Below are 11,010 nucleotides of genomic sequence, written 5' to 3'. Positions count from 1 at the left end.
AAAGAACTTGTTCATGCGGGATTAGCCCACAGGACCAAGGGGTGGAGGGCACTGGGGCCACCGAGCTTAGAGAGGCCGTTCCGCTCCAGACCAGAGCAGGGGCAGAACCACCCCCCCTTTCCATGCTGACCAGAGGCCCTGGCGCCCTTCAGCAAAGCAGCCAGGCGGCCAGAGCCGCCGAAGGTCGCAGCGTTTACCTTGTCTCCTCTTCCGCACATGGAGCAGGTGAGGTTCTGGAGACTCTAGTGAGAGTGTCTTCTGCTGACCACAGCCTCAGGGAAGAGGCCATGCTGCCTGCGGGTCTGAGCCAGATGCCCAGGGTCAGGGCAGGTTCTCCAGCCTGGACTTGGGACCGAGGTCGAGGCACAGGCAGGCTCAGCACGGAGACCAGCACCAGGACCGTAGAGCTGCTCCTCCCACAGCAGCATGGACCCCAGCCATGCTTCCTGGGGGCAGCACTGCACAGGGAGTGAACTTCACCCTCAGACATGTGAGTACCAAACAGCAGTGTGGGCCTGGTGCCCCCAGTCCTGCAGCGTGGGTGGCAGCTACACCCCAGGAGAGGGTGCAGGGAGAGGGCGAGGACCTGATGACCCCGACCCCTCAGATGGGCTGAGTGACCACCAGGCTCTCCATGGGAAGAGCCTGGAGGGCCCTGCATGCCCGTCTGAAGATGCAGGAGGGGTGGGTTGAGGACCCTCACTGAGATACTCTTCCGGGTAGCAGGAAGACCTCGGTCCTGCCGTCCCCAGCAAGGCCAGCTCCACCTAGCAGCCTCCCCCGGCCCTGTGAGGATGACCAGAGCCAGGCTGGAGCTCCTCCCACCTATTCCTCTGGTTGGGTCTTTGCTGTCCAGGCCCTGTGACCTCCTGTGCACCATGGATTCCACGGCGGGGACCCAGCTCTTCACACATGTTCCCGGAGCTCGGGGCTCGGGCCTCTCCAAGAAACAGCCCCCTGTGCCCAGGCCTGGCTGCCTTCCCTGTGGGTCCTTGGAGGACACCATGGGATGACTGGCCACACTGGGGGTCGGCCACAGACCCAACCTTGGATCTGGGTGTCCCCTGGCCACTGTAGCAGGGCTGAGCAGCCTGATGCTCTGTCCAGACCTGTCGCTGGGGGGCTGCAGGCCTGGGGGTTCCTGTGGGGTGTTAGAAGCTCACAAGGAGAGGCCAGGAGACCAACCACTTTGCTCTGCTGCCTCCACTTCAGGCTAAGGTGCTGCTGTCTCCGGACGCCTTGGCGTGAGAGGGGACCCTGGGGCAGCACAGGAGACTGCTCCTGGTCTGGCCCTTCTCGGGAGATGTTGGGGAGAAGTTACTAAGGCAGAAAGAGGGAAGCTCTTCTTCTCAGTAACCCCACTCATGCCGTTTCCACTCTAAAAATCCCAACCAGGAAACATCACTAAGCATCTTGGCCTTCCCATCAGGTACCAGGCTGAAGGACACAGGGACGCTGGGGACAGGGAGCGACACGATGGGGTAACATCCAGCTGTGCTAAGCCCAGAGTTCGTAGCACCCAGAGAGTGGCAAAAGCAGGAGGCACCCTGGAGGCGAGAAAGTCCGCTCTTCTCCTGAAAATTGGCAAAGGAAAGACAAACGAGGCCTTCCCAGGCTGCACCAGAGTGAGCACGAGGGCCAGGCCAAGACCCAGCAGGCAGGCTGTGCGTCCGCAACCACCCCGCAGGCCCTGCCGGGGCAGCCAAGGCCCCAGCCCTGAGCCACGCAGGCCCTGACATGGGTGAGGCAGGGACCAGCCCAGTGGACAAACCCCAGACCTCAGCAAAGTGGGGGCAGAAGCCAAATGGCCAAGAAAAATAGGGGGACAGAGGGACAGACCTAGAGTCCATGCAGGGTGGGAGACACTGCAGGCAGGGAGGGAGGCCAGGCAGGGAGGGAGGCCCTTCAAGAGGGAGTCCATGCAGGAGGGAGGCCATGCAGGAGGGAAGCCATGGGATAGTAAGGAGCAGGGAGGGAGGCACTTCAGGAGGGAGGCTCTTCAGGAGGGAGGCCCTTCAGGAGGGAGGCCACGGGACAGCAGGAGCGAGGCTGCCAGCGGGGAGTCCGGTCCTGAGGGCTGTCTCTCCAGGTGTGATGCAGAACTGAGGCTGTGTGGGTCTTACTTCTTATCTTTAGGAAGACCTTCTGAAATATTCATGGACACAGCAACCTGACGTCTGGGACAGGTTCAAATAACCCTGAGGAAGTGGGCGTAGCGCCCCAGGGCTGTGACTGGCGGAAGGGGTGGGTCGGGCAGTGTGCTCTGCTTGTCTGGAAGCTCTGTGGTGGACTTCCCTGCTGCAAGCGCAGCCGCTGTGCACCTCAGCGCCAGGGCCGGGCCTCTCTGGTCCTGCTACCAAGCACAGAGCAGGAGGCAGCTGGGGAGGACGCGGAGGCCCACTGGGGGGTGCCCGCAGGTCTCTGCTGGCTGAGCCAAGGGGTTTCCTTCACTTCCGTGTCTGAGTTTTGTCTTCATCCTCCCGTGAAGTGGGGCTGTTGGCACCTCAAGCCATCCAGGCTTTAGGGGGCTTGGAGTGCGGGAGCCAGCGACCTCCGGGGCGGCCGGGGAGCGCAGCTGGGCAGCCTCCCATCAGGCCAAGACGGGTGCTTGTCCTCATGGGGAGAGACGGGACACTGCGCAGCTGGTGCCACAGCCTGGGCTCCGCGTCACTGCCTCCTGCTCAGGGAGGGCCTTGTCGGGCAGCGTGGGAGGTGTGGTGGGCAGGGAGGCGGCAGGTGGACGCGATGGCGCCACTGCACACGGGGCCTGCCCGTGGGCCAGCAGCCGCAGACCCCACACCAGCACACTGGGCTGGAGACCAGATCCTCTTGGGCTTTGGGACCAAGCCCACAAGGACCAAACAGCAGAGTCCTGACCGCCTTGACCGCCGGCGTGCAGAGCCGCAGCCGCCCTCCTCTGCCACGTCCCCAGGGGTCATGCTCTTGGGACGTCCTTCAGCTTGCAGGGGCTGCATCTCAGTTCACCAGGCCTGGGCGCAGACTCAGACTCAAATACGAGACTCTATGTAATGGGTGAAACCCGATTTCCGCAGCCCTGGCCAGTGAAGGTGGCCTTACCTAAACTTTTGGGTGAGGCCCAAAGCCAGCCTCACCTGGTCAGGATGTCGGCATGGGGTGCAGAGCACGGGGCCCAGGGCCGGGGCATAGGTGTCCTCCGAGCTTGTCCACATGTGGGCCTTGAGCCCTGCCCAGGCTTGCTGCCTCTCAGGGGCGACTGGGCTCCAAGCAGCCCCACCACCTGCTGCCAAGCACGTCTGCAGGTGGTCACAGAGGCCCCAAGCACACCGTGGCTTCTGAGCACGTGGCCTCTGCGCCTTCGGCCTGTGTGGGCCTGGCTTTCGAAGCAGCTGCCCACGTCCCGGCCCAGCCCTCCAGCCTTCCCGCTCCTCATCTCCCACGGCCCATTCCCAGGGACCAGGAGGCTGTGCTGCCTCCAAGGAGATGGAAGAGTCCAGGGTGTGTTCAGCCAAGCCACCTCCACCCCGTGAGACCGTGGGCTGTGGCCACAGGAGGGACAAGGGCTGCTGGCTGGGCCTTGGCGGGGAGGCCTCTCTCCTCACTGCAGCCACCTCACACTGTCCCCACGCATCCTCAGTTCCTCTCTGATCCTGGTCAACCGATGCCGGTGGCTTAGGGAGGAGCAGCCGGCCCTGAAGGAAGCAGATCCAACCTATGAGCCAGGTTCTCGCCCCACGAACAGGCATAACCTGGGTTCAGGGTGTAGGCCCAGGGGCCCTGGGAGAGACACCAGGAGGCGCCAGCAGCCCTTTCCCTCGGGGGTTCTGTGCCCCGTGGGCGCGCTGCCTGTCATTCCACTTCTACTCCAGAGACTGAGAAATCTAGTCTCCAGATTTCAGGAGGGAGCAGGGGCCACAGGGGTCCCCTGGGACCATAAGCTCATGGGAGCAGGAAAAAGCCTGGCCGACCCGAGGTTCCGTCCCAAGGGGCCAGGCGGGCTGGCTCGCCATGGGTCCCAGGCCTGACCTCACTGACCCCAACCATCAGACACAAAGTCATCCCGCATATGCCTTCAAGAAGACCAGCAGCCCAGGCACCTCCAGGCACACCTGCCCAACTTCACAAAGCCGACCACCATGTTTTGAAATCCATAAACCAGGAACTGCACCTCCGTCATAAAGGAGTTTGCAGTGCAAACAGTTCTTGTGTTTAGAGCCACCAACTCCATGACCCGCCCAGGACGCTGATCAGGCTAGAGTCAACCCCACCTGCAGTCTTAGGAGCACGGCCGCTTCACAGACAGAGACCTGACCCCAGCCCGCCTGGGACAGAAGGCCAGCGCCCTGCAGAGTCCCTCTGGGTTGGCGGAAGTCCCCTTCCCAGTCACCTGGGACGATCCGCATCCAGCAATTGCCACATCCACCTTGCTACTTACAGGAATTCCAACCTGACTCTGAGTTACACATGGACCCACAGATCTTTCCCAGTAAAGAGGCAAATATTAGCTCACAAGAAAAGCTCTGTCTCTGCACTCAGTGTCTTTGAAGGCCACTGGCATCCTTTGCACCTCACCCAGAAATCAGCTCTCACACTCCTGCTTTAAGAGAGCTGTGCTTTTTAAAGCACTCCAGGAACCAGCTCTGCCTGCTCCCACCTGCTCCACCCACTCAGTCAACCAGAGACCTTGACATAGTTTGTCCTCTATCTGCCTGGGAGCCAGGCCCAGCACCAAAAAGCTGCTCTCTGTCCAACCCCTGAGACAGGAGAACAGACCAGGAACTGGCCACCCCAGGGCAGGAGCAACCCAGGCACGGTCGGGAAATGCAGAGACAGATCCCACCTTGTGACGAGCAGGGGAAGACACGTCCCTGGAGTCTCCTCCAGTTCTGCCAATCATCTCCCCTAGCCACACGTCAGCGTCCACCCGGCACTCAGAACGCAGCCTCACCTGGAGGTGGGGTCATTGCAGACATAGCCAGTGACGGCAAGGAGGTCATATGGAGGAAGGAGGAGCCTCGTCCAATAGCACTGCGTCCTTGCACAGAGCAGAGGGACACCAAGGCACACCCCTAGAGGCGCCTTGTGTGAAGATGACCTGAGACCAAGTGTGTACACAGGAGCCAGGAACACCGGAGCCCGGGCAGGGCTGGTGGGCGGCAGGCCCGGGAGCCCAGGGGGAGTCCAGCCCTGCCTTACCCGGGCTTCTGGACTCCCAGGCTCCAGGACTGCTAGAGAACACACATCTGTGGCTTCAAGCATCCCCAGCTGTGGCTTTGCCCAGCTGCCCCTGGACTCTGCATGCCCAGCACCTATGACCTTTCAAGGACATGAGTCCAGCTGGTGGAGCGGAGCTGCCCTGCGCTTCTCGCAGATGGGTGGACTGTCCTGGAAGGTCAGACGCCGCTGCGTGAAGACAGCTGCGTCCCTCCTGTGGCACAGTGAGCTGTGGTGCGCTGGAGACGCCCCAGCGTGGCATTTATCGGCCTCTTCCAGACCCGGGCCTCCAGGTTCCTCTTTCAAGTTCACGGAAGCGAAGCTCATCAGTTTGCAAAAGCCATTGCTCAGCAAGTGGCAGTCTGCGGGGGACGCCGCCCTGCTCCCTGGCCTCCGTGCCGTGCTCACGTGCCCCCCCCATGGGGGCCAAGGCCGCGTCTGTCACATGCTGCACCAAGCCCCGCGGGACAGTCTCCCCAGCCCTTCCTAGGCCTCCAGGGGCAGCAGGGGCAGACCGAACCAGAGCGCCTCACCCCGAGGAGGGTTCTGGCCCATGTGGAGAGGGCCGTGTCCACCCTCTAGAGACCAGGGGCACTCAGAGCCCTCCCCACAGCCTGCCTTCACCTGCCCAGTCAGAGGGAAGTTTTCGGGGCTCAGGACTCATGAATTTTCTCTTAGTTTACCAATTATTCCATTACACAGAACTTCAGGAGAAGGCAGACCCCTGCCACCCAATAGGGGCGGCTTCCCAGGTGAGCTGCAGTCCCCCTCAGCCGCGGCCTCACCCTGGGCCCTGGCACCAGGCCCCCTCCATGGCAGCTCCAGCCCCAGGGAGACCAGCAAGAGAACACAGCCCACACCCCAGGGCTCCTGAGCTTTGGAGCTGGGGATGTACTGGAAAGCGGGCAAGCGGGCGCCCTGGGCGAGGCCTCCATAGAAGGGCTGAGGCCCTCGTGCAAGCCACTGCGTCCCATCGTGACCCCGTCATCCACACACACACACTCTCGCACCCAGATCCAGAGGAACCGAGAGTCCGACCCACGGGGTGAACCCAGGCCCTCCGTGGCATTCCGTGTCACTAAGACCGCCGTGCACAGAGCACCCGCGTCAGGGCCTCCAGTGAGCAGCAGAACACGCTGGGGAACAGCCTTCCTTAAAGCCCGCCCGGGACTCCTGCGCTGCTGAAGACGGCAGGGGACCAGGTGGTCACTCCTGCTGAGGCAGCTAAAACAGCACACACATAACGGCGGTTTCCAGGCACTGGACATGGGACCAGAGGAGCGGGCTCACAGGGCCTGTAGGGGCGGAGGGTGAATCCCGGTGACCAGGAGGCCCAGACGGCACAGCAGGGGGCCCAGGGCCTGCCAGGGTCCAGCAAGTCACTGCCCCGGGAAGCAGCCAGGAGGGAAGCAGGTGTGGACAGGGGAGATTCCCAGCAGCAGCTTGCAAACTGAAGTGGGGAGTCGTGACCGGTGGGTTTGCACAGGGCTGCAGGTCCTGCCTGACATGGATCGCCGGTCACAGCCACCCCCATGCATGGAAAGAACGGCCCACGGCGCAGAAGGAGCCTCCAGTGCTCTTTCCTGACTTTAGGAAGAAACGCCTCACGGAACACTGGAAATAGAGGTGAACTTTCCCAGCCCACAAGGAGCACCTAGGAAGAGCACATGGCTGGCTTCGCTGGTCAGAGAAGAGGTCACTTCCACTCGGATGAGCACAGGCTGGGACACCACTGTCAGCACCGTATGCAGACCAGGGAAGGGGAGGGCCGGGGCCTCGAGGGGGAGCCCAGGCCGCGACTGCCTGCGAGCCAGGCAAACGTAAGACATTCGGTCGATCAGGCCAAAGCGGAAACCAACACACTCACAACGTGGAAAGGGTGGACGTTCAGCACGATCCTCCGCATGTGCCAGGGTGCACACCGAGTCCCTGAGGGGCCTTCAGACCCAGAGACTGCCAGGCATTCCCTGGGCACGGATGGAAAGCTGGCCTTCACACTGGGCCCGTCCTGGTCAGCACTCAGCAGTCTGTGCAGAAAACGGCCAGCTGATCCCAGACACTTGTGGAGACCCGGGTTGGGGACAGCCAGTTGGGAGGCAGAGTGCTGGAGGAGCACACCCCCGATGGAACAGCTGCTGCCGGGCTTCCCCCGCCAGTACTGTGTGGCGATGACTGCCAGAGAGACGAGAATGTGCGCAGGACGGGGTCCACAGGAAGACCACACATCCACGGTCAGCCAAGGGCCAGCGAGGGTGCAGGGCAAGTCACCAGAAAGAACAGGCTCCACAGACTGTGCAGAGACAGCACACTTCCTGAGCACATGCGTGTGGACAGGCGGCTTGAGCTACACCTCAACACTGCTTGTTCAAACGGTGGCAATGCCCGTCGCCGCTGTTCACATGGGTCACCGAAGGGGAGAAAGGAGCACCAACTCAAAGTGGGTCCGCTCCTAGGTGTTAGCGTCCCAAAGAAAGTCACGTGGCTTTGGTTAGGCAAAGCTGACACCATGAGCAGAACCCATTAGCAAAAACACTGCAAGTTGTACTTAAAAATTAAGAATTTTGCTGGAAGAAAACCTGGGGCGAGGCTTTAAGACCCAAGAGTTCCAGAAGAAGACTCCAGGAAGCAAGAGCAAAAACCAACAGATTGGAGCATCGATGACTCTACACATCAAAGGGAAGGACCAAGGGGGAGAGCCCTGCCAGCCACTCTTCCGACAGAGGGTTGATAGCAGAACAGACAAACGCAAAGCTAACACCAGAGAAAAACAACCAGCCAGCCATTGGGCAAATGAAACGAGGCACATCTCTCAAAAGACCTGCAAGTGGCCATAAGTGCATGCAAAGATTTCCACGTCATCCGCCTTCAGATAAACCGAGGCGCGGGATAGCCAGGTCAAATGGTGGGTCCACTCCAGGTTTTCTGAGGCATCTCCACACTGCTCTCCAGAGTGGCTGCACCAATCTGCAGTCCCACCGGCAGGGTATGAGTGTGCCTTCTCCCACATCCTCACCAACACTTATTGTTGCTCATATTCTTGATAATTGCCATTCTGACTGGAGTGAGATGAAATTTTAGAGAAGTTTTGATTTGCATTTCGCTAATTGCAAGAAACAATGAGCATTTTTTCATGTTTGTTGATCAGTTGTATTTCTTCTTCTGTGAAGTGTCTGTTCAGTTCCTTAGCTATAGTGGCTCTCTTTCTAGCTGCATGAGGAGCCTCCATTCTGGTTTGGGCAAGATTGTACAGAGGGCAGTGGGGATGGAAAGGATTAAGGAATGAGACAGACATTATTACCCTATATACATGTATGAAGAATTTTTAAAAATACTTATTACTGTCAAAAAAAAGATAATGAAAAAAATTTCAATACTACATATTACTTTACTAAGATTACTCTGAAACATCCGCATTTTTCCTGTTCCAAAATGAAATTGATATGTACTTACTAAGAATAAAATAAATAAATAAATAACTATTTTAAAAGAAAGTGAGCCACCATCAACCCCTCTACACCACCCAAAGGAATTAACACCACTGTACTGCAGAGACTCCAGCATGCCCAAGTTTATCATGGCACAACTCACATTAACCAAGTTGTGGGATCAACCCAGGTGATGCAAGGATAAAGAAAATGTGGCACGCTTACAAAATGGAGTATTATGCAGCCAGAAAGAATGAAATTGTGTCGTTTGCAGGGAAACAGCTGGAGTCAGAGATCATAGGGTGATGCAGAATGAGCCAGACACACAAGGACAGCTGTCACATGTTTTCCTTCCATTGGGATCTGGGGGACAACAAGGCAGCAGCAGGGAGACTATCTGAGGAGAGGAAGGGAACCAGGGGCAGAGGTGGCCAGGGCCACAGTAAGTCATTTGCATGTGTGCACATGCCACAGTGAAGCCCATTATTTCATATCATTAAAATGCACTCGTTTTTTAAAATTCCATTTTTTGAAAGACGATTTTGATAAAATGAAGACACCAGCCACAGACTTGGAATATTTGCAGACCACACAACTGATAAGGGGCTTTTATCCAAAATATGTAAAGAATTCTTGAAATTCAACAAAAAGCAATCTGAAAGGCAAGCATCCCAAGCTAAAAGAAAGAAACAGAGCTTAAGCAGACACTTCCCCAGAGAAGGAATTTGAATAGCGGCAGCTCATGAAAATCTGCTCTGATTCCTAAGTTACTAGGGAAGTGCGTGTTTAACCGAGGAACACCCCCATCCCCCACAGACCTGGCGGGCCTTGGCGCTGACGCGCAGCAGGCACAGCTCGCAGTGTTGCAGTGGTGAGCCCTCGGAAGGGGTTGGGATTTCCTTAAAAACGCAATGACCGCCTCAACACGCTCCTAGGTGTTTCAGGAGGCGGAAGCGTATTTGCATGGATGACTTGTACACAATTGTTCACAGCAGATTCATGATGATGAAAACTCCAGAAACAAGCCAAATGTCTGTCAAGAGGTGAGCGATAAACAGTGTCAGACGCTAGCAGCTCAGCATCAGTATCAACACACGCACCACATAGACACCCTGAAGTCACAGGTACAGACGAAAGTGTCAGAGTGTGCACGCACTGTGTGCTTCCGCTCATGGTTCTAAGAACCGCACAACAACCTGTGGTGACCGAAAGCTGGCCGTGGCTTTAAGGTAAGACAGCAAGTTCTCTACCTGCAGGTGCTACATACATGAAGGGGTCTATTGCCACAGAAACGTCACAACGAGAAGGCGATGGCAGCAGGGGCCTGCAGACCCTGCACTTGCCCAGACACCCCACTTCCACCCCACCCTACCCCTGCTTTCTGGGCAGGAAAGAGGAGATGTCGTGTGGGTTGCCTGCCACCTGGTCTGAACTCCTGACCCTAGCAGGGCTGAACGGTCCACTTTGTTGCTGTCTCTGGGCACAAGGCAGTGCTGACGACTGTTTCCACTTTTGAAACACATTATCCAGACTGTTTCTTACCCATTTTCCATTTCTGCCTAACAGTACATTTTTTGCACTGGTAACTAGGCTGAAATTTGAAGTTCTCTTGGGTCGGAAATCCTCCTCTGCTCTCCATATCTGTTTCCTGCAATGTTCAGTGATCTGAATCAAAACGAGCAAGTGGATGCATTTGATTAAAAGAAGCATCTACACCATGGGAGGCACTGCTGTTGGGAGATAACTGGGTAGAGAGGATGCTTCAGAACATGGGGAGGGGGAGCGAGGACCAGGCTAAACTCGGGCAGCAGACCTGGAAGACGGCATCCTGCTGAGGCCATGCTGACACCAGATCACCTGAAGCAGGGGCCACACCTGGTGCAGACTGCCCAGAGAAGCTCTCTGCCCTCACATGCCAGGGAGAGCAGAGCGCTGCAGGAGCACAGACTCTTCTTCAAACCTTCACCAATGCGTGCAGAAACTCTGCCAGAAGTTTACACCCTTCTTGAAGTCTACCATGTCCCCTAGTTTAGGGTCCAGAACATGACAAGTGCCTGGCTCACTGCTGTGCTCTACGGTCATTCATTGACACAACCCATATTTTGGAAACCAGTGCTCCTCCTTAAGGGAGGGCAGGACAGTTAACATGACACTGTCCAAGCTCAGTGGTGTTTGCAGGGCTGAGGCAGCCTTGGGGACCTGGGTGCTTGCATCACCGGGAGCCTTTCTGGGAGTGCCCTGGCACTCAAACACCGACATGCATGACTTAAGCAAGTTTTAGTTCTCCTTGAAGATCATTCCTATGGACATTCATCATTTCTTTGGAACTCACATGTTCCATGATCATAAACCCCACTTTAAAATCAAGGACCTGGTCAAAAAATTTCCCAGC

Source organism: Sciurus vulgaris (genome assembly GCF_902686455.1).
Source record: "Sciurus vulgaris genome assembly, chromosome: 4".
NCBI lineage: Eukaryota > Metazoa > Chordata > Mammalia > Rodentia > Sciuridae > Sciurus > Sciurus vulgaris.
Note: the sequence above shows the minus strand (reverse complement) of the source record.